General features: G+C 40.4%; 1 long non-coding RNA gene across 1 annotated transcript; it reads left to right on the top strand.

Annotated features, from left to right (window-relative positions):
• Positions 1-14,331: 14,331 nt before the first annotated feature.
• On the top strand, positions 14,332-22,217 carry LOC121913381. The gene is made up of 3 exons (XR_006100310.1): positions 14,332-15,108; positions 15,469-15,658; positions 22,038-22,217. It is a non-coding gene; the product is annotated as an uncharacterized LOC121913381 (long non-coding RNA).
• The last annotated feature ends 1,731 nt before the right edge of the window (positions 22,218-23,948 follow it).

The following is a 23,948-nucleotide window of genomic DNA, read 5'->3' on the forward strand; positions in this document are numbered from 1 at the left end:
CAGCCATGGGGGGATTCAGGCGAGAGCGACTGAAATGGAGAAGTCTCGACTGGAGCAACGGCTATAATGGAATCACTCACTGTCTCGGTGGAATAATGATCGCAATTAGTGGTGAATAAAGGGGAGATTACTGAAGGAGCTGTTGCTCTTAAGAGGATGTCTCATTTTCAGTATGCCTGTGTGACTTCAGCTCACAAACACGGTGTATCATCTATGGGGAAAAAAAAAAAGAAATCCTCCCCTTGTGGTCGTTATTCTGTATTTAAAGTTCCTTAAAAGTATTGTTATTCCTGATCAATATGAGTGTCACCTCTCCACTAACCATCCATGCCCTTTAGATTAACTGCACAATTTAACTGATGATGGGAGTCCTTGCTTCTCTGACCACTGAATGATAAGTACAAACAGCAAGCGCCCCATCCACCAACATTAGATCTGTCTTTCCTCTCTTGTTCTTGGTAAGGTTGCTGTGTATCCTCAATCCACTCCGACCCCACTGGGTCAAGATATCAAAGATATCAAGATATCAAATACAAGAGCTGAATATTCTGTAAAAGTGTATAAAATTAAGCACAAGACACTGAGAACATTTGAGGTAATGGTGCAGCCATTAAAAAAACATTTTTCACTAAAGATAAGCATCATATACAAGATTACCAACTTGGCAAACCAAGTTACTGCCCAGGGACTATAAATCTGCAGGGGACCTCAACATGTTTTTAAAATGCATTGTTAATAGTTTTGTATTATTAGAATGAAGAAAAAAATGTCTTAGGAGGCTTGTTTGATTGACATTAGCTGGCAGGCTACCGGTGTTACACCATACAGAACGGAGACGAAGTAAGCAAACTGCTGTAGCCAAATGTCATGGAAAGACTGTGTGTCGCTAACAGAGATTTTGAAGAGCAGTGACTAAACCAGCATCTAACCGGACCAAAGAGCCATTTAACGTGCTGCAGCTGAGCAGATAATTAGCTATCTAGCCTGCTAACTGATGTTAGCGGTGCACTTTCCCCCAGTGAATGTTTGGTGGCTCGTTCAACTAGCTAAGGTGCAGGACAAGACGTGTTCATGTTTGTAAGTTAGATAAGGAGACTGTAGCAGGAAAGCTAATGTTGGTTGTTGTTCAGAGTCTGTGGCTCTTGTGTTGTGTAGCAGGATGCAATCAGGCTCAGTGTGATGATCTGAATAATAGAGATGCAAGATTTGATTTGCTAAGGACTCCAGCTACGTAAGCGGATGGCGTAATGGTATTTAATTGAAATAGGTGAGGTGAATGTTTGTAGCTATACTCCCTGCAAGTCAAAAACCAGGGCTTCAGTTTGCTCTGAACGCTTCGTTTGCAATATTTTTTTCTACCTTGCCAACAAGCTGACATCAGATAATTGTGCATGAACAGCCGCCCATTCTGTAGCCTTGGTTGCAAAGGTCTTTCCATGTGTTGTTTGTGTCGTCCACTCTCATATTTTCAGATCAACATGTACGGATGTATTTGAGAAGTTTCCATTTAGACTAAAGAACAAGAAAAAGTGTTCTCTCTCTTCTCTAATATAAAGTCAGAGCTGGTTTAGAAGTTTTGAGTGTCTTCAATCTGTACTTCTACTGTTTGCAACCCTTTGTAAAAATAGATTCCTTTCTTGCCAACACTCTGGGTCCAAAACCCTATGGCTAGTTTGAATATTTTTGCAATTTGAAGGGCCTTAACTGTCCTAATAAAAGAGCAGCCTGCTTTACCAGCAAGAAATAAGATTGATTTAGCTATGCTCCAGGGGACATCTGTTTAGAAAGGATGTTAGTAGATTGGGAAACCAACTCTATAAAGTGTGTGTTTCGTCTTCTGCTTTAAATAAAACAGAAGGGGTAATAATACTAACAGATAAAACAATTCATCAACCATCAATGGTAAAGGGAGTGATGAAGATGGTAGAGTCGCATTTACTAAGTGTATATATAATGGAGGGAAAGTGGAATTCATCAACATACATGCACCAAACACATATGAAGATCTTTTTTTTACTCGGGTGAGTACGGTACTGGACAAACTCTCTTATTAACTCTCTAACCTACAAACGACTAAAGCAGGCCCAGCTCTACATAATAGTGGGCAATAAGCAAGATTTTCTTTGGGGGCCCTCCTTAAGCCAAAATTGTACTTTCTTTTTCGTAAATTTCGCGTAAATTTCATCATCAAAGGGCGTACGCATAGGCTCTGTGCGGATCTCCACATACCTCCAATTTGTTGTAGTTCGCGCAGCCAGTATGCTACTTGTAAGGGCTACTTGTACGTCTACTATGGATGGGACCCGAGAACTCGTTCCATTTGAGAATCAGTTCAAAATTGTCCGATCCATGGGAATCGTATGTCTCCGAGCTTATCAGTTCCTCTTATCGATGCCCAGGAATGTGATGTTGACAGAAAAAGGCAGAACTCAACTGGGGAGGGCACTGCAGCGCACACACGCTAGAGTTATCTTTGGTTATCTTGTAATTCATCTTCAAAAAAAGGCAGCAGTTGCAAACATCATTTGATTTAATGAGTGAATAATTAACTTTTGCAAGACTAATGTACAGTATACTGTGAACTTTCTATGCTGTCACTGCAGAGCGGAGCAGTGGACTCCAGCAGTAACAAATGAGACCAGCTGACAAACACACACTGCAGCAAATTAAACCGACACTGAGGTGAGAAAAAGAGAGGAGAATAGAAAATAAGAAGAAAATAACTCAGTGCTCAGTCTATTTCACCTCAAACCCCTGCGCCTGTTCAGCGGGTTGGACAACAATGTCTATGTCTAACTTTAAACACGAGGAGTACTCCGCCTCCCCCTCAGTTTATTATTCTCATACAGCCAGGAGACTGTAAGATGCTTTCATATTAATCCATTTATTAATTAACTTCTGGCTGTAGATTGTTTATCTTATCTACCAGTTATGTTTCATATATTCATCGGCATGCAAGGTCATTGGTAAACAGTGGAGATAATAAAAAAGCTGTGTTGACACTGAAAATCTGTACAGCCTTCTTTTTCACAGAAAATTTATTATGAATCGATAAGGGAATCAATAAGGAATCTGACCGATAATAAGGATCGATAATGGCATCGGTGTCAATAAAATCTTATCAATTCCCATCCCTAACTTCTACTGCACGTGTGGGTCCTCCAAGCGGACTCCAGAAAGTAGTATAAACAGAACTACTATGCATCCTCGCTGTCCGCAGCTGTCCGTGTACGTGTTTTTATATCATTCTGTAGCAATCCAGTTCCATATTTATTAAAAATTCAAATTTTGGTCGAAGTACGTATATTTTAACATCAAAATGCCGTTTTCCAAAGCTCTTCTAAAAACTTTTTCCCACGTTACCTGACGTAGGTTTCTACATATAAACCAAATTAAACCCCCCCTAGCCCCTAGCCAGCAGCCACAGAGTTAACCTGCTCCAGAGCAGGTTAACAGAATGGTTTCTTCATCATCCAACTGATTAGAAAAAAAATACTGTCTCTCTATATATAATAATCCCTATATGTATTTTGCCTTAGCCTACTTTCAATATGTGGAAATTATTTCTAATCTTTCCACATCTTCTTATTCTGTTGTACGATTACAGGCTTGTTTACATTTCACTCCGTTGAATATGACTTTTTTCTGTCCCTAGTTTTCCGCAGGTACATCATATGAAGTACTTCATTCATGATTCTGATAATGTCGCTCATAATTAACAGCCCCACCTCTTTCACATGAACATGCTAGTAGCTGGACAGGAAACCCCAGAGCTGACTGAGCTAGTTGATAGCTTCGTAGTACTGGTTATCTGGACGGCCAATGTTAGGTTCAGTGAAGCCAGCTAATGAAAAGATATCCTGAGTATGTTGAATTTGCGTGGTAGTACAGGCCCCAGGTTGGAGTAGTTGATTAATGCATATTTGTGCAAGTTGGGCGGTGTGGATTGGCTGGGGAAAGACATCACCTGCAAATGAGAACCAAGATGTTGACTGCACCTCATTTAATGGCCACAGATGTCATAATGAGAAGGACATATAGAACCTTTAATAAACTGGTTTAATGGTGATACTTCAACTCCAAGGTTCAATATCGAGAAGAATTTGGTGGCCCTAGTTCCATTGAATGACATTTCTGTTAGAAAGGTCTTTTATTTTATAATAGCTTATTAGAGTCTGGAGGACAATATTTTATCTCACTACCCTTTAAGCTCTGGGTTAAAGGGTAGACAGATATGTATGGTTGTGTAACAACCATCATTTTGTAACAGCAGCTCTTTCTTTTTAAATGGCAGGCGAAATCGGTGATGCAGTATAGGCTTCTTTTTTTTTTTTTTTTACGCCACCTCCCTTTTCACGTATGAGTCAGGGTTCTGAGTTTGGCCCACTGTGTTTGTCACTGACTAACACAGATCGTAATGATTATCTGGCCACAAGTGCAAAACAAGCTTCAGCTCATTCTCAACAACAGATTTCAATTTAGATAACACGTAACTTAATTTCCAGTCATAATTTTGTTACTGTAGAATAAAATACCTTCGTCAGTACCGCAGTAATTGATATTTTGTTATCAATTACTGTATCAATGCCCATGAAAAAAGTTTTGTAAAATATAGTCACAAAGACAATAAATGCCATTTCTGTGCAGCTTTCTGCACCTCCATAGCACATATTTGTATCAATGAACAGACCTTTGTGATGTAAGATTCCCAGCTGACCGCAGTGACCACAGGTGTCCTCAGTTCTGACCTTCTTCTGTCCGTCTGTAGATTAGCATCTCCTGGACAGAGACTTCAGCCCCGAATGGCCCCCTGTTCATAGACTGTTGTGTTTACTTACATCCGAGGCTTACATTCACTATTTTCCTTTCTTCCTTCTTGGAATTTTAAGGTGTGTTTTGATCCCTTTTGAAGCCAGAGTGAAAAAAAAAATTAAACCACAACATATCTCACTGAACAGCATTTGTACCTGACATCTTTGTCATGAAATGTTGGTCTCGCTGCATCTGCCAGGTCCCAGCAGTGAGTTGAGTGATGACATTATCTACTGGTTTTCTGACACCTTTAAAAAAAAAAAAAAAAAGATCTAAGTTTTGAATTCTTCTTCTTTCTTTTTTTTACTTTATTGTGAGGCAGCTGCAGGCGCCAAGTACAGAGTAGAAACTCATGACTGTATGAGGGAGTCAAATCTGCACTGTTAAAATATAGATGACGTCAATACTACATGCACTTTTTTTCCTAGCTGATACTGGCATAATTTCACATTCTTAATGAATTTAATTTCTTTTTTTTATTATTTATCAGCACTACAATCATTACAAAACTCTCGGGGCCTATATGTGTCAAAAATACCCATGTTTAAAGGTCGAGTCAGTCGTTCTGGAGAAAGATGGTTGATATTTGAACTAAACACCCAAACAAATACACCCATTCCCCTTCATGCTCCTTCAGAAATTCCAGGCTGATTAAAAGCAGAAATTTACTGAACCAAAATAGTTTGCATGTCGGCTCCATTGACAGTGTTTGTATTTATTGATTCATTAATAAGTTCAAAATACATATATAGCGGGATATTTGTGTGATTTAAACAGCTGCCTGCTCAGATTATGCTTCACTGTATGTGACAGAAACAGACTTGGAGTGTAAAAAAAAACGTGGGAGGTCTCCGTGAGACTGTCTCGGATTCAGTGTGGATTGATATATTTAACAACATGGAAGCATATCTGTTCCATGAGAAAACACTTTCTATGTGAATTGGCCATGGCTTCTTTCTCTCCAGTTTGTCAGACCTCCCCCTAACATTCAGCGGGTGCTGGAGGCGGGAGACTGTCATGTCCTCACACAGACAGCTGCTCTTTTGACTTCCTCCTGTCCTGTACACGAGCATAAATGCCCCTCTGCTGATTGGCTGGAATAGTGTTGTGTGGTTTGGATCGTGTCACTTTATTTGTTTCCCATGGAGCCAGGGCTTTGTATGAACACTAGGGGTGTGCCCGAATACAAATACGTTATTCGGCAAATATTTGTTTCATACAAATATTTTAAAAATGATTTGTTTTCAGCAAGAAAAACAAAACAAAACATGTCAAATACCAGCGCGCAGGTCGTTTACATCACTATCTCAGTCTCTCTCCTCTGCTCTGCTGTTACGTCTGTCAGCAGGTCTCAACGAGGGGAGTCACATCCACCTGCTACATGACGCACATTTCCTAATTTGGATATCAGTCCTGGAGTTGGGGGTGTTCCCCAGATATAAAGCTGAGCTACTGACACAAGCAAAGTGCTCCCAATAGACTCCTCATGACCTGTTGTTCCTCTTCTCCTTTCCACACAGTTAGGTTGTAAAAAATAGGCAATAAATGAAAAGTGCAAAGCCAGAATCACCTTTAAAGTTCTTCCCTACACGTTACACACTGTGCTGTCTCTGTGTTATGGGTGTATAAATAGGTAGAGGTCTGTCTGCAATGAGGCAATGAGTAAAGTTTTAGCTCAGTAGTCAGCGCAGTCGTCTATGATCTGGGAGACTCCAGTTTGAGACCCGGTGTGGGGACCTCCTTCATAAGATAGTTTATTTATGAACACTTATTGTAACACTTTAATTTCCTAAAATTAAAAGTGCAATGAAAACAAAAACAGGATTTTTAAGGCTCTTTCCACTTTTATTCAAATACAAATATGTTAGCTGCCTCAACAAATACAGATACAAATACAAACACTGGGCTCTCTGCACATCCCCAATAATTATGTACACAGGAAACTAAGCAAAGAAGCTAAAACCTTTAATTATAAGAGCTGGAAAAAAGCAAAAACAAAAACAAAACTTTATTCTATAATGATTCAAAACAAAAAAATACCATACATCTTAACTTTATGATGCAACCAGAAGGAATTCATACATTTTAATATAAATAATACAACCACATTAATAAACTTTAATATTCTAAAATTATAATAAAAACAAAAACAGGAGTTTTAAGCTTCTTTCCACTTTTATTCGAATACAAATACAAATACAAATACTTTTGCTGCCTCAACAAATACAGATACAGATACAAATACAGATACTCGGCCCTCTGCACGTCCCTAATGAAAACTGGGGGAAAAAAGTAATTGTAAAAACAATCTTTCTCTAGAATTGTTGATTCCACCTTTAACTCACTTTGAACTATTCGCATGTATTGTAGTTTGACCCAAGTGAGACACTGATAGTAGCTGAGCTGTTGGAGGCTTTAAGAATCACAACCTGTTCTGTTGTCAGATAAGAGAGTCTGCTTCACTTTAAAATGAGACTGAACAGCAGTCAGTGCCGGGGTCCCAACAGACTGATGATATCTGAATTCATCAGATAGTGTTAAATAAAGTGAAGGCCTGGCTGCCCATCTATAGAATTACCACAGTGAAAAGAAAGGAGGATGAAATAAGTTATGCAAAGTTTAAAGTATAAAACTGTCAATTTCTTACTTGTGTTTCTGTCATAATCGATCACCTCTGATGGATCAGACTGTCTGGTAACCAGTCTGATCCATCAGAGCGGAGCCACAGAGGAAGGTTACTATCGTCTCGTTCTCAGGTATAAACCTCCTCACATCGATCCCAAACACGCCAAAGGCATGTCCTTTTCAATGTATTGATCGCTTGCTCTGTAATGACTTAAGCACCTAATTCAAAGTTTATTCATGTAGAGTGAATATGAAAGTATCAAAGCAAAGGATCATTTTAATTTACAGCCCCATATTGACTTGACGCAAAACTCAGTAAGGAATCAATGTGGTGAAAAAGACACAATGGACCATTATAGAACTGTAGAAGCTACATTAAGATTTTCAGCAGATTTAATGAGCTTGAAAGCACATAATCAGAATGTGTTTTCAAACAGCGGCAATTTATAAGTATATAACTGATTCTGTTTCCAAATTAGTGTTAAGTGAATGTTAATGAATCTATATGTATATGTGTATCAGAATGCCTGCTAGTTTCATCAACTTACATTCAACGTGTGTTAATTTTAATTTATTCCAAGTATCATGGAAAGTCAGGACAATTCTAGGATAAGATATCTTTATTATCCCCAAGGGGCAATTTGTTGTACAGCCAGCAGTGACCACATAAACCATCAAACAACAACAATAATAAATAGACAATAAGTACAATATAAAAATCACATTGAGTTATTTAAAAGGCCAGTGGCAGCAGGGACAAATGAGTTCTTAAGTCTATTGGTCCTGCATCTTGGCAGACTGTATCTGTGGCCAGACGGTAGCAACTTGAACTCTTTGGACAGGGGGTGGCTAGGATCAGCCAGGACTAACTGGGCCTTCAAAGTCCTAACCTTGTACAGATGAGGAATGTTATTTAAGGTCATGGCTGGAATTTTACTACAAACTCTGAGGAAACCCTGCAATCTGTTTCTGTTTTTGAGGGTAAGTGACTCGCACCAGCTGCCAAAGTAGAATGTGAGAACTGATTCAACAAAACAGGAATAAAACATTTACATGAAGGTATCGTCGACCTTAAAACTTAGCTTACAATAAAAGTACATGCGCTGATGGGCTTTTCCACACATTGTATCCACATGAGGCTCAAAGGTCAGCTTGTCATCAATTATAGTGCCAAGATATTTGCATTGCTGCACAAGCTCCACAGCCTGATCGTTAATCACCAGAGGGGAGATGACCGGAGAATTCTCACTAAAAACTCTTGTCATCTCTTTGGTTTTCGACACACTGATGTCCAAGGAGGACAACTTTCACCAGTCCGTGAATTTCACCGCTACATGGCTATGATCAGGGTCATTGCTGCTGATAAGAGACACGACGACAGAATTGTCCCGCGAACTTAATGAAATGGTGCCTCATATATTGGCTTTGGCACTCATTAGTGTCCAAGACAAATAAAAGAGGTGAGAGGACGAAGCCCCTGGGGCGATCTGGCGGAGGAAGAGAGAACATCTGATAAAACACCATTAACCTTCACACGTTGCAACCGTTAAGAAATTCATCAGCCAACATATCAGGCCAGGATCAATGTTGTGGATGCTCTCTCACTTCCCTGCTAAAATGTGAGGCTGGATACAATTAAAAACTGAGGAGAAATCAATAAAAACTACTCGCACTAAAGTTTTTGCACCCTCTAGGTGTGCCAGAATCATGTGTAATAGCGTGCATTGTCAAAACCTCTGCCTGACCTGTAAGCAAATTGAAGTGGGTCTGTGTTCAGAGGTGCATCCTTCACAACCTTCTCAAATGATTTCATAATAAGAGAGGTAATCGCCACAGGCCTCTAGTCGTTTAGTGACTTTGGAGCTTTATTTTTTGGCACAGGTACAATGATGGAGTCCTTCCAAAGACAAGGAACCCTATGGAACGGGAGTGACGCTTGAAGATAAAACAGAAAATATCTGCCAACTGTTCAGCACAGTTCTTAAGTATACAACCTCCAATGCCACTTTTCCTTTCCTTTATACCCCAGACAAGTTTCAGGACCTTGCCCCTATCAACATGCACACTGTTCTGCTAAGGAACATCATTTCTGAAGACTGACAGTTCCTCACTAAAATCATGGACATTAAATGATTATAAAAAAGTGTTCAGTTCATTAGAAAGGTCAAGGTCTGGCTTGCCATTAAGGGAAATTAGACACTTCTTGGACTGCATCCCCATCAAAGACTTCACACCCTCCCATGCCAGGCATGAATTACCAGTACTGAGAAAGTTCTCTACTTTGTCCTTGTAGCTACACTTTGCAAGCTGAAGTTCCTTTCTAACCTTTTTCTGTGGTTTCCTGTGCCGAGCCACATCACCTTGGTTAAAGCTGATATTTCGCTGGTTAATTGTGTTTCTGACAGATTTGGAGACCCATGGTTTATTGTTTGGATAAATAAAAATTGATTTTTGGGGCATGACCAAGACTAATTAGACTTCTCTTTGGGACTGGTTTGTAGGACAGAACCAAATACACAGCGTTGTGATCAGACATACTGAGTGGAGCTCTACGAAAAGGTTTATAAGCTCCCTTGACGGATCCATAACGAAGGTCAAGGCATTTTGTAAGTCGTGTAGTCACATACTGATAAAAATTACAGTGATTAAAATCACCCATAACAAAGTTTGGTGCATCTGACACAATCCCTTGAAGCCGTAGCACTGTTTTTACCATAGCCCGACTTGCCATGTCAGCATAGGCCTTCAGGTGAATATACACAAGCGTAACAAAATAACTGGGAATTCCCTTGATAAATAAAAGGGTTGTAGGAATACAGACAATAGTTAAATGCTGGGGGTGCACAGCGTTGACCACCGCGTTGCACCAGTTTTTGATGACATACAGACACAAGCTTCCACCCAGTGATTTAGTGGTCACTGTGGAGTACTCTAAAACCTTCAATTTCCAGATCAGAGTGTGAGTCTTGTTCTTTGAACTTGACAATTCCCTGAAGCTTGTCGACTTTGTTGGCAAGGATGACTGTGGGGAGGGGTATCCGACAGTGGCTCTGTCTCTTGAGCCTCTGGCACACACCACCACGTCTCCCCCTTTTTCCTCACACCCATTAGCTTGGATTCCACACTACGGTTCCCCACATAAGGATCTGGTCGGATGATCTCTGCGGGAAGAATATAGCAGGAGGAACTCATGGCTATACTGGAGAGGCTCCTGGTGCTCACAAAGTTCACTCAAAAAGTGACATAAAAGCCCATCAAACTGCAGTGAGTCATTGTTGCTTCTGTCACATGCAGATGAGTTAAAAGAAATAGGTTAGAAGTGACAATAAAACAAGTCAAACAGGTCAAAAACCACAGCACATTACACTTCACAACTGATCCTGCATGTCACCATTACCATCGCCATTCTGTCCCCTGCAAAACCGAAAAAAAAAAAAATGATGAAATGATAAAAATATAAAGTAAGAGGTCATAAAGTCATACATTTTTGATGTGACTTGGATGAGATGACATGGAAGACTACAGGTTGGACCCTGACCAATCAGACCTCGTCATCTTTTAACGTCATTGTGCCACTTGACAGCACCAATAGCAAATGTTTACATGTAATCACAGCTTTATGAATGAAAGTGAGACCCAGAACAGTTCGTCGTCACTCAGTGGTGAAGGTCTTTTTCCTTCCCAGATATAACACTCCTGACCTGTGGGTGATTACCAATCATTAGAGGATCCCTAAAATGCAGTAAAACATCATTGCTCTTTCATTTTACCATTTTTACAGCTGTGTGCTGAAGAGTGGTCTTTGCTCCCATAGGTCATTGTCATCAAACACGTCATAGAAGTTGTTGCAAGAAAGGCCAAAAAAATTTCGTAGAAGCTGTCAGTTTTCCTTCACTATGACATACACTACTGGGGATAAAATGAGCAACTGTTGCACCTACTGTAACGCTCATTTTCATTCTCAAAGCCCCTCGTTTGTCAGGTCTGGTCATTATCAGGTTGATGCTGTGTAGTCTGATCTCAACATTAAACCATCGGAAGTCTGTATGACTGAGTAACAAACTTCTAAAACTGAACTGAATTGAACTCATTCAAGGCCTGGAATGCAGAAAACATAATTTCAGGCATTTCAAGACCTCTTGATCACATGCAGACATCTATCAATATATTATTTTCTTAGTCAGCATTGAGTTGTTATTATTAAAGTCTAAGGTTGTAATTAGGGATGTCCGTTTTGGTTAATTTTGATTTCGACAGTCCGACACCAATTAACCAGTAACTAACCAGTTAATTTTTAAGAAAAGTTGTGATGTAGCTTTCGTTTGTGAGAGCTCTCCAGTTTGTCAGAGTTATCTTGACAGTTAGCTCATCCTTCTTCTCCTCAAGGTGTTTTTTTCAATGCGTGTAGTCACAGTAGCTCTCGATGGCATAACGTACTCAGGCTCGAGATACGAATATAAATAATAATACGAATATAAGACGACCCCCTCCCCTTTTCCAACAGATGTTTTTGGAAAAATAACATTACTTTTTGAATATAACTTACATCATAGTATAGTTACATTCTCACACACTCTCCTGACAGGCTCTTGGAAGCAGTCAAAAAATTATTTTTTCCAGCAGTTAGCATTTATAAGACTGCCCGTTTGTCCTTTTGAGCTCCTTATCATCTGTGACAGTGGTATGTGGCAGCTTGACATATTCCATTTCGGCAGCAGAGATGTCAGAAGACGCTTCAAACTCATTTTAACTCGTCATGAATTTATTTCCTCCGTGGCAGAAAAACACGTTACACAAGCCTTCAGAAACTCCTGCAGGTTAAACTGGAATAAAGAAACACTTTTAGGGCTGACCGACTCTAACACACTCACTATAAAGTTTAAGACACTTGCTAGCCTAGCAACATTAATGCTACGAACAACCCATAATGCAACACTCTGTGTAGGAGTTGGTTTTACACTGGTACATTCAAAAGGGACATCTGACGTTGTGAACATGTAATTGTCTAGCCATTAGCGGAGCATGTATGCAAATTAACCTATAGACCGACATGCATAACCGGTAAAAAATATTCTCGGCAGTTAACCCATTAAGAGTTAACCATTGACATACAGTCTCATGATAAAACATAGAGCAATGGTTGCGTCTGTGCAGAGAAGATTAAGGTAAAAAATGAATATTCATTTAATCAATATAGCCATCGCTGTAATCTGTGGAGTAATCAAAACTGACTCCAATAAAAGAAAAGAAGGTAATGATTGAATAAAGTGCACACAGGTTCGTGAGGGCTAATAGAATGAGCAACTCTTGGGCATTTAGACGCCTTTAATCAGAGTACACACTAATAACACATCTGCCACTAAAGACACAGGAGGATGAAAGGCACAACGCCATCCCTCCTTTGTTTTATTCCATCACTCATCTCATCCCCCAGCACATTAAGGCACTCGACGGCCCTAACAAGCTCTCCCCGGACATTTACTTGTGCTTAATGGATAGAAAATGCGTGTGCAGCGTGTGTGTGTTAAGCTTTTCTCTGATAATGAAACAACGCCTATGACTTACCTTTTCATTCTAACAGCTCATGAGTCATGAAATGATTATGTTTTTGAATGATACTACATAAGCTTTGATGTACAAAAAAAAAGCTGCTACTGATGTACAGATAGCCCTAATGTGGGCAGGACTTTTGAGTTGCCAGTAGCTTTGGTTCCGATGGTCAATGCGAAAAGAAATTCATACCATATTCGCCCAAATATAAGACAATATATATGACAATATAAGATGACTTTTCCAACACCTGGTTTCCCTGAGAAACGTTCAATCCAAGGAGAAAAGAGTCCTCATTCTTGAAGCCTTTCTCTTGTAAAAAAGTAAAATAATACCATTAAAGCAGGAGGTAAATCCCACATTTGTGTAGCTTTTCTATCTGTCACATACTCACACGCTCTCCTCTCGGGCTCTCGGAAACGGTCAAAATGATTTTCTCAGACAGAATTTTTCAGACTGTCTTTTTGAGCTCCTCATCATCTGTGACAGCAGTAATTCTTGGCTTCTTGACAGATGATTCAGTCTACAGTCTGTTTCTGCAGTAAAGACGTAGGAAGACGCTTCGTTTTCACTCGTCATGAATTTATTTCCTCCGTGATAGAAAAAACACGAGCCAGTCAGAAACTGCAGGTTAAACTGAGCAAATAAAACACTTTTACAGCTGACTATATACTTCTTAAAGGCATGCAATAAAACAGACTTGCACACTAGTTAACCTAGCAACATGAAAGCTACAAACTACCTATAATGCAACACTCTCTGCAGGAGCTGGTGTTACACCAGTACTCTCTCCAAAAGGAATATCAGATGTTGTGAATAAGTAATTGTCTAGTTCTTGAATATAGGACAAACTGCTCTTTTTCAAATGTTTCTTCCTTTAAAGGAACTGAATGAGTATCAAGTGTAGAAGTGAATGGTAGAAGTGGTTTGACATAAGTTATGGACATTTTCATACATTCTGACACCTCACTTTTAGTGGAACATCCATTTAATGCTGCAATCAGGATATTTCAGCTCTAATTATCTATATTCCCAAAACAGCGTCTGCCTGCCTGTGGCACTGTAGTACACTATTACTGTATGAAAAGATGAAATGCGGGTAGGAGTAATACTGAGAAAATGTGGAGCTGATGTCTGATTCTGAAACTCAGATTTGAATATTGCAACACTGCTATAAATTTGTGAGGGGGGAAAAAAGTTGTTCACAGTTTTATGTCATGCCAACAACCCGCCATCCAAGCCTTACGAAGTGTTTGACACATTATTATGGCAGCGTGTACGCCACAAAAAGCGGAAACCTCATTTCTTTTCAATCAGAAAGACTTCCAGCTGGCAAATCAGCCAGTGAAAATGTAATTTTCCAAACCTCCCAATCTCAGATCTGCTATCAGCCAGTGATAAGCTGGAAAGCCGTTTTCTAGGATCCCCATTCAGGAATAGAAGTTCTGGCTCCTGATTAATCGTTTTCTGCTCTCCCTTCGATGGCCTGTGATAAAAAAGCAAACAAAATTCAAATCTCCGCCGTGGAAAAACCCTGGAGTGTGTGAATTAAATATGAACAAAAGCTGCCATATAGATAGACGGGTGGGCTGCAGATGAGGCAGACAAGTTAGAAATGTATTTTAAGATGTGGACAGACAGGGAAATAAACAGATCGACTGGCAGCGGCAGAGACAGGAAGACATTAACGCGGCGAAAGGAAAACCGGCAGAGCGACACCCAGACGACGGGGCACTGGGAGGGAGGCAGACAGTTTGACAGACCCGAAGAGACGGACATGCAGGCAGGCAGACAGACAGACAGCTGCGAAGGTCGACAGGCTCGCATACAGTGAGACAGCGTTACCCTGGCAACGGACAGCTGATCAGTCATTCACAGACCGCAGAGCTCAGTTCAGTCAATCTTTATTGTCCCCAGGGGATAATTAGGGAGGGCAAACAGGCATACACATGGGCAGACAGACAGGACGACGGGGACAGACAGACAGATGGACATGTAGAGGTACCCTGACTCAATGCACTGCTGGACACTCAACGCACACTCCTCCCGCTGTAGCCATGCTGCACGCCACGCTGGTGTTGTCATAACAACTGAGATTTAAATCCCACTTGGTTTTGAGAGGTAGGAATTTGGAACTTTTGTAAACTTGTATAGTTTTAAGTAGGAGGAGGAAGAATTACAAGGCTGACTGCAACCAATGCAATAGCATCAGTCCACCACAGCTGGAACTAAATCCCAGTCCACATAATCTGGCTGGCAAACGGCTGACAGGAAGCAAATATGGAGATATTTTTAGCATTTTTCTGCTACAGATGTCAAAACCTCTGAATAAAAGTTGCTTCAAAGCAAAGTATAATAAAACACCCCTTTTCCCCCTTATTTGCTGCTCTTATAAACAGAATTGAAGACACTTTTATTACTGTAAAATCAAAACACTTAAACGAAATACTGTACTAATTAACAACACATCTATGAATGCAGGCAACTGCGATGGCTGGAAGCAGATCACATCCCGAAGGTTGCCCTGAGACGGACTGCTCCTGGCAAAAGAAAACCTAGAAGACCAAATATAACCTAATGCAGAACTGTAAAGGATGAACCAGCAATAGAGAACAATGAAAAGAACTCACTGTGACCTTATGTGTCACAGGGAACAAAGAGAATTAAGGAAGTAAGTAATGGTGTTGACTGTACAATAGTATATAGTGGTGATACAGTATCATTTATCAAAGTTACCAACATGAGCAGACGGTAAACTAAATTCACTGTTACGCAGCAAAGACGGGCCTTGCTTCAAATTGTTATACCTCTGCAAAAAGTAAAGTTTGTGTTCACTAGACTGTTTGTGTAGTTTGTACTGATTTGCACCAAGCAGCCAATTTACCAACTGAACAGACATTAGCTGTAAGGTATCTATCAAAGTACGCTGTAGTAAAGTAGTGCAGTTCTTTCAGTCTCTCTTATTTTCCATTTCTTCTCTGTACGTTTATGAAGTAGATCAATAAAAAGCCATGAATTTTTTTGATCAAGTTGAAACATTTTGAACTTTATACCACCTCTAAAATTCATCTCGTATTCTGTCTTAACGCACAGTTAGGGGGGGAGTTTGGGGTCAATGTTTGAGTGTTTGACAAGTTCTGCATACCGTCTCCTACAAAAGGTCAGACAAAGGTTTCCCCTAACAGAAGTGTACATCTTGCATTAAACAAAACTGTGTTGTCATTTTGGTATAGGGACTTGTTGCACGTGTTGTTTTGAAGGACTAGTTGCAGGGACGGCTTTTTGCATCAATATATTTAAGAGGTGGGTGTTTTTTGAAACTATTCACAATTTGATACATGAATTTCAGACATTTATCAGCAACCTCTTTTATAAATTTAACAAAAGAAGTGAAACTTCTAAGTAGACATTCAAGGACTTGGCCTGTACAGCCAAAAATCTTGAAAATTATGATGTTAACCACAAACTGTCTGATGAAAGATTACGTAAACAAGTATGAATCTGAGCAAACATTCAATGCCAGCTTTCTGTGCTTGACAGATGTCAGAGGGATTCAGGTTTGATACCTTGCCCTAGCTGTTTGTCACTTTTGCAAAATAGAAATGCATAGATTGCACATTATACCTACTGTATATGCATTGAAAATTATTTTAGTCACCAGAAAAATGACAAATGGCAGCTGTATTTCTCAGTACTCCCTATGAAGAAGAACACATGCATCAGCCATTTTTTGCGCTTTGACACTTCTATCAGTTTTCAGTAGTCTCAGAGCTTTTGGTTGGTTACAGTCTCCTCACTGAGAGGTTGAGGTTCTGTTTTCCCAAGATGTGTGTCAGTGGCCCGTGCAGCCTGTCATCATGTCCCTACAAAAACCACCAACACAATTTCTGTGTATTTATTGCAGTCAATAAAAAGTCATTCAGTTTTGAAATGTTGACAGCCAGAGATGACATCTAGAGTTAGATGTTAAAATTTTGTGGACTTTAAAACTCAGAAATCTGGATGACATGTTTGCTCGCTGCAGATCAGATTGTATTTTACTCTTGAGTTTCAATTCGACACTTTTTAGGCAGAGAAGAAGATGTCCTCCCAGTGTCCTTCCCCTTCACCTGAGAAGAATTTGGGCAAATAAATCAGGGAGATGTGACTCTTCACTGGTGCAGTCCTTTATGACTGAGGCTTTTTAAATGGGTTTATTTTAATATTATGTCAGGCCCAGTGCAGCTTTGACTAACAGGTCTGATACCCCAAATCTGATTTTACTCACATACCGGTTGGATCCTAAAAAGCAAGCGGTCAGGAGCTCTGCATACATGGATGGTATCATGAGTCCCTCATTCTATTATTTGAAGAATAAAAAGTGCCAAAGTAAGTAATAGTTCAATGTGTCATATGCATACAGAATTTAATCAGCATTTCATATCTTATATATATCTTCTCATTGTTGGGTTGTAGCTACTCAAAACTGGCTTCACAGTCAACAGATTGCAAAACTACAGTGATTTATCAGTTTCTTATTTTCAAACTTTAGTTACTTTAAAAAGTTGAAAGCTATTGCTGAGTAGATTTGATTAGGGATTTGAATGAATTCAGATTTGATACAATAACACCTGCTCATAAAAAGAAATCCTCATTTGAAAAGGGATCCCTTGGTGAAACACAAAGCATGGCCTTACAACGGTAGAATGTGTTTTGACCCAAAACAAGTGGCCAAAACGATAATGTGACCAGCAGAGAGAGAGCAACATTAGCATTCGTTTGGTGTCCCCCTGATCAATTTAAGTCTAAGAGTCACCCTCCTTTTAGCCCTGGCTTGAGCTCCACCAACTCCTGAGGGAAATATCTGGCTCTTTAGTTGCTAAATGCTCCACTATGTTCAGCGGCTAGTTGCTAACTTTCTCTGTCTGTGCCTTCTGGTGCTGGGCAGGTAACATGCAGTGAATTTATCAGCTTTTTTGCTGAAAACAGCCGCCTGTTGCGGCTGGAAATTGGGTTGATATGAGCGCTGAGACTGAACCAAATTTGTGGTGAAGTTGCAAGTCTATAAACCAAAACAATGAGCTGAAAGACACTTAAAAGCTCATTAGACTGGAGGAGCTGCAGAGTCAAGAAACCCTTTTCACATTACCATTAATCATCCGGCCCATTGTTAATGTAAAGATATTGATTGGTGCAGCTTTAAGTCAGTTTTGCCAGTGTGTCTGGTGCATAACACGTTTAATGTTAAAAAAAAAAAAAAGGATGCATGTTCATACGTTTTTCATACAAGCATGTTCTTTTAAAATATTTTACTTGAACTGTGTATAGCCCTTAAAGTCAGACAGGCTTAGAGTCAAACGTGTTCATAAATAGATGTAGAGGCAGAGAGGTCAGCAGGTTAATGTGCGATCTGACAGACGAGACAAGTCCATGAGATCGACAACCACGATGAACAACCCTTAGTAAATGCATCGGCTGACCTTTGACCCCGCCTTCCTGTTGGTGTCTGAGGCTTCCTAATGCAGCGTGGAAATGTAATTCCTCTCATTAGCATGCTGGTACTCTGCTAGCACACACACACACATATAAAGTCGGATATAAGAAGAAATGTGAAGTGACACACACACACACACACACAGGAATACTTCCACATTCACATTTGCAGAGAAGTGCACCCAGGTGGTTCAATGAAACACACACAAGCACACACATACCTCCACAAACACACACACTCTCTCCCACTTGATTAGTATGAGCACCTGTCCCACCCGCCTACAGCAGCACATGCTCAGGCGTCCATGTTTACTGCTGCCATACGGACAATACACAGAACTATTATAGCAGCTCACTGACGAGCGACAAGGTAATTTCCTCCTCCCTCAGGCCTCCTGTGAAGGGAAATATAAACGATGCCTCTGGGAGTGTGACATGCACAATAGGCCAGAAATATAATAGTAATAATAATAATACATCTAATTTGTACCACACTGTTCATTCATAGTGAAACTGAAAGTGCTACAGTATTAATAACATAGAACACAAAACATAAAGAAAATAGTAATAATGTAAGTAATTAGGTCTTTTATAAAAGAGTCTAGGGTCTGTGCTACCCTCAGATGGTAAGGAAGACTGCTCCAAAAGTGTGGTGCAGCAGAGCAGAAGGCTCGACCCCCCGTGGTGCGGAGCTTAGTACTGGGAGCCCGGAGGAGCAAGCTGCTGGCAGATGCGAGGGTGTGGGTGGGCTGTTGTGGTTTGATCAGTTCCTGTTGGTAGGGAGGCACATGTCCGTTGACAGATTTGTATGTAAGTAGCAGGACTTTGTAGTCAATCCCACAGGGAGCTAGTGCAATGAAAACAGAATTGGTGTTATATGTTTGTGTTTTCGCACTCTCTCATCAGGATCCTGGCAGTGCTGTTCTGAATGTACTGGAGCTTCTGGATGCTCCTGCCAGGGATACTTGTGGCAAGCGCATTGCAGTAGTCCAGTCTTAAAGAGATAAAGGCATGAACAAGTTTCTCTGCATCTGACAGGGGAACAGTTAAGAGATGTTTTTGAGATGGTAGAAAGAGGTTTTGCATAGGTGTTTTATATGGTCATTAAAAGTCAGCTGAGAGTCAAACCTAACACCCAGGTTAGCGACTGAGTGTGTGCTCAACCAAGCTTTTATCTCCTTAAGACAGGTGCTGAGGCGTAACATGGCTGCAGAAGGGCTTGGGGCAGTTTTGATGTACAGCTGGGTATCATCAGCATAGCAATGAAATGACATTACCTGTCTGCCGATGACATGTTCAAGGGGGAACATGTAGATGGTAAACAGGACGGGGCCGAGAATTGATCCTTGTGGAACACCACAGGTAACGAGGAGCGATCTAGAGCTGCATCCTCCCAGTGAGACATACTCAGTCCTACTGGAAAGGAAGGACTGAAACACAGAGTCTGACAGTCGAGTGGTGGTGTGGAAGTGCTCTAAGAGGATGGTTTGAGCCACAGTGTCAAATGCAGCTGCCAACAGCAGGCCATTGACAACCCTAAGCAGAGCTGTTTATTTATTTTTCAAATAGCCCTTCTCCAACACACTGGACAGGAAAGAAAGGTTGGAGATAGGTCTGTAGCCGGCAAGAACTTCTGGGTTCAGTGTGGGGTTCTTGAGGAGGAGACCTTGAGGGGAGATGGAACAATCCCAGTTTGAAGGGAGAGGTTGACAGTTAGTTTTGGTGATCAGGGGGCTGAGAATGGGGATGTATGATTTGAACAGAGCTGTAGGAATGGGGTCCAGGGCACAAGAACGGGGGTTTCATCTTCCTGAGGATTTCCTTAATGTGGCTCTGCTTGACGCCAGTAAAATGGAGTAGAGATGGTGAGCCCAGACATAGGGTCGATAACAGGAGGAGGCAGAGACGATGAACTAGACATCAGAGAGTGGATGTTGTTGACCTTGGCTCTGAAAAAGTCAATAAAGCTGCAACATTGCTTTTCTCTAGCCTCAATTGGGGAAGATGATTGTGGCTTCAGGAGATGATTATCATGGAAAAGAGATACTTAGGGTTGCCAGGATTGTTATTAATAAGGTTGGCGTCGAACTGTGACCGAGCATCTTTAAGGGATTTGAGTAAGTCCTTTGATGTTCACGGAAGACCAGTTTATTGACAGCGAGCCCAGAATGTCTGAAGCCATTCCAGGACAAGTCCAGCTGTTTTTATTGTCCACAGGTCATGAGTGAACCAGGGAGCAGAACATGAAAAATTGACCTCATGCGTCTTGACAGAGGCATGAAGATCAAAGACACTGCTCAAAGATGTATTGTAGAGTGTCACTAGTTGATCCAGTGATGCAGAAGCTGGGCAGGTGATGTGCTGGGAGAGAGAGAGAGAGAGAGAGATGGTCTTTATTGATCCCAGCAGCAGGTTAGCCAGGCATTGCACGGGAACAGTAAATACACAGTAAATATTCATATCAGCACTAGTAGAGATGATGGCAGGGTCAATGCTTTTCCATTTCTGAAAAAGCATTTGACACTTAGGTTTAGTAGGGGGTGACAGGAATGTCAAATCCATTGAGACCACTCCATATCGTGCATCTCGCCTGGTATAGGGTAGTCTTGTGATGTTTCCAGCAATGACGCCCAACTTTGTTTTGCTTCCATATTCCACATTGAAACCAGGGCGCAAGCAAGGTCTGTTTCTTAAAATTCTGTGCAGCGGATTAAAAACCCCTTTGTCGAGTGTAATTAGGAAGATGCGTAAACTCTGTAGCTGCTTGGCAGCGTAGGACGTCATAATTAAAGCAGTTGCGTCATTCGGGCAGAATGGCAGCGTTGGTAACAGCCACAGTCACAGTCACACAGTGGAGATCATTACAGCAAACATGAGAGGAGGGGCTTGGTGGCACACCTGAGCCAGCAGGCTGAAGGAAGAGAGAGTCGCCATCCTCCAGAGAAAAGGGATCCCAGTAGAGCAGGTATAGGAGGCACTATAATCCACAAATCCCAGTAGAGAAGGTAGGCAGTACTTTACTTTAGTTCATCCAAATTCCATCAGTTTGATAGAACGTATTCTAACTCAGGAAGTGATCACAACACGTGACAGAAAACAGAAAAATTTAAAAGCTCAAGCAAAATGCAGGAAGGCCACGTTAATCACACGAGCAGTGAAGTTTACAGTCACTTGTCAAGTAAAGTGGAGCAGTAACCAGTATGTGCAAGCCTTCCCTCTCAATGCAGAGTAGCCTCTCTCCTACCGTAACACAAGCACCAAAACAAATCTTGTCTCATTCCATTTGTTGCTTTTTTCTAACAAGTAATTGTAAAAGAGTTTGGATGGTTTTTGCTCTCACACACTGCTTCTGTTCTGTGTACAAATGAAAAGACTCTACTGCTTCATACCATTCTAGGGACAAAACAAGGTACTAGAGGCCAGATGCATAAAACTCTGTGCAGATTCATGACTAAAGCCAGAAATATGCATACGCATTCTTTTCGTCAGATTTATAAAGTCATGAATATGCATGTGTGATGACCCCGCTGTTTGCTGTGTGCCCATGTGATTCACCTGTCTGTTTGTTTTGTTCACAGGTGAGTCAGCAGCGCAACTGGGAACATCTGGCTGCAGCTACCAGCTCTCTCTCTCTCTGCTCCTCCCTACAGGCATCCATTTTGGTTTGGGTCATGTTGCCTTAGTTTCTTTTTCAGCACTTTTACAACATCCACATACATCTTTCACCCATGCACACCACTGACTCTACTGATATCCACACCGCATGCTTTGTTAAATATTTAATTAAGTTGTTCTATTATTTGTTTTAATAAATGTTTTGTTAAAATTCAACGTGGTGTTTCTTCTATTCTTTGTGGTCAAGGATCCAAGTCATACAGCATGGCTCTGTTTTATAAATCTGTCTTTTAGGAACTGGGTGCACACATGCATGAGCCTCATTTCCACTCCCACAATTAGCCATAAACGGAGGAAGATACGCCTTTGACCAGCCGTTATCATACCAGTTTGCTCCACCAGTCTGCACACCTGTCAATGAAACAAACAGAAAAGAAGTGCTTTTTTGAATTGTGTTGCATTGGCGTTGTTCCCCAACAGCTCCAGAGTAGCTGTCATTATGCGCAACTGTTATGAATGGCTGTGCAGCGCTTTATAGCGTCCATATCATTAATTTATCACATAGACCTGTAAACCGTCATCAGCAGTGATATGTCAGAAATGTAATCAATGATTAGTCTGTAGCGCTCATATCTAAACTGACTTTACAAAGTGAGACAACTAAGGGTAAAATAAAAAGAATATTAAGCGCAAAGTAAAATGTTGACTCTTATGTAAATTAAAAGAATGATCATACTGAAGTAATCAATGTCACGTTTATAAATGTGCCTCTGATTGGCATTTTACAGATCTCTATGTAAACACACATACACAATAAAAAACTGTAGATATATATATAACTGCTAGATATCAAACTAAAACAACGTTCACTAAAAGATTCCGTCTCTCACTTTATGTTTCCTCTTCATCTCATCACATCAACCCTCAGATCGTTTTAGAGAGACGTGTGTACGCCCGGTCTGAAGAATGTGTGAGGTGTTCACATTCTCCCTGCACATTTCTCTGTTTGTAAATACCAGTTTATGTCTGGGAAATGATGTATGCATGGTTTATGTGTGTATGCATCGTTTATGCGTTTATGGCCCCAGGAGCTGTTTACCGGGAGTTTTTTTACCATCAACCCTCATTACTCTTCAAAACCTTTAGTACACCAACTATTAGAGTATCTACAGTGCAGAGAACCTGCTTTATTTCCTTTTTATCTACACTGTGTACAAACTAAACTACCTGCTAATTGAACACTGTTTGCTCAAACCTTTAATCTGTTTAATCTGTGTAATTCTTGTCTATATTTTAATTTATATTTTACATAGTTCTTATGTGCACAAATAATAGTTATAATGACATGCTCTGTCTATCCATATTGTTTATCCATATCAGCCTATTTGCAGGGGGTTTTTTTTGTAAATCAGCACATTTTTCTTACCTTTCAGATCTATTTATCTTGTGTATATCTATATCTATCTACTGTATGTACATCTATCTTCTTTTCTTTTATCTATGTATCTTGTATATACTATACTTATTGTAAATACTTTGAAGGTACATCCAGTCACCTGACCAGCATTGACAGTTTTGCACTCACAGCATCATCATTTTTAGTTATTGCTACTTGAATTTTGGTTTGGTTTTCTTAGATGTAGTTTTCTCTTTACATTGCTTTATTACATGTTGTCTATTATCTCTATGTTGGATGCTGCTGCTCCAACATGTGAATTTCCATTGAGATAAATTAAGTATCTATCTTTAATTCATGCCATTTCTTAATAATTTATCATTTAAATAATAATCCATGTAAATTTCTTCTTAAATACAAACTGATTTTATCAGAGTAAGATGTTTTTCTGTTGGTGTTTGTTTCGTTCCTCGCGGTC

The sequence above is a fragment of the Thunnus maccoyii genome, chromosome 15, assembly GCF_910596095.1.
Source record: "Thunnus maccoyii chromosome 15, fThuMac1.1, whole genome shotgun sequence".
NCBI lineage: Eukaryota > Metazoa > Chordata > Actinopteri > Scombriformes > Scombridae > Thunnus > Thunnus maccoyii.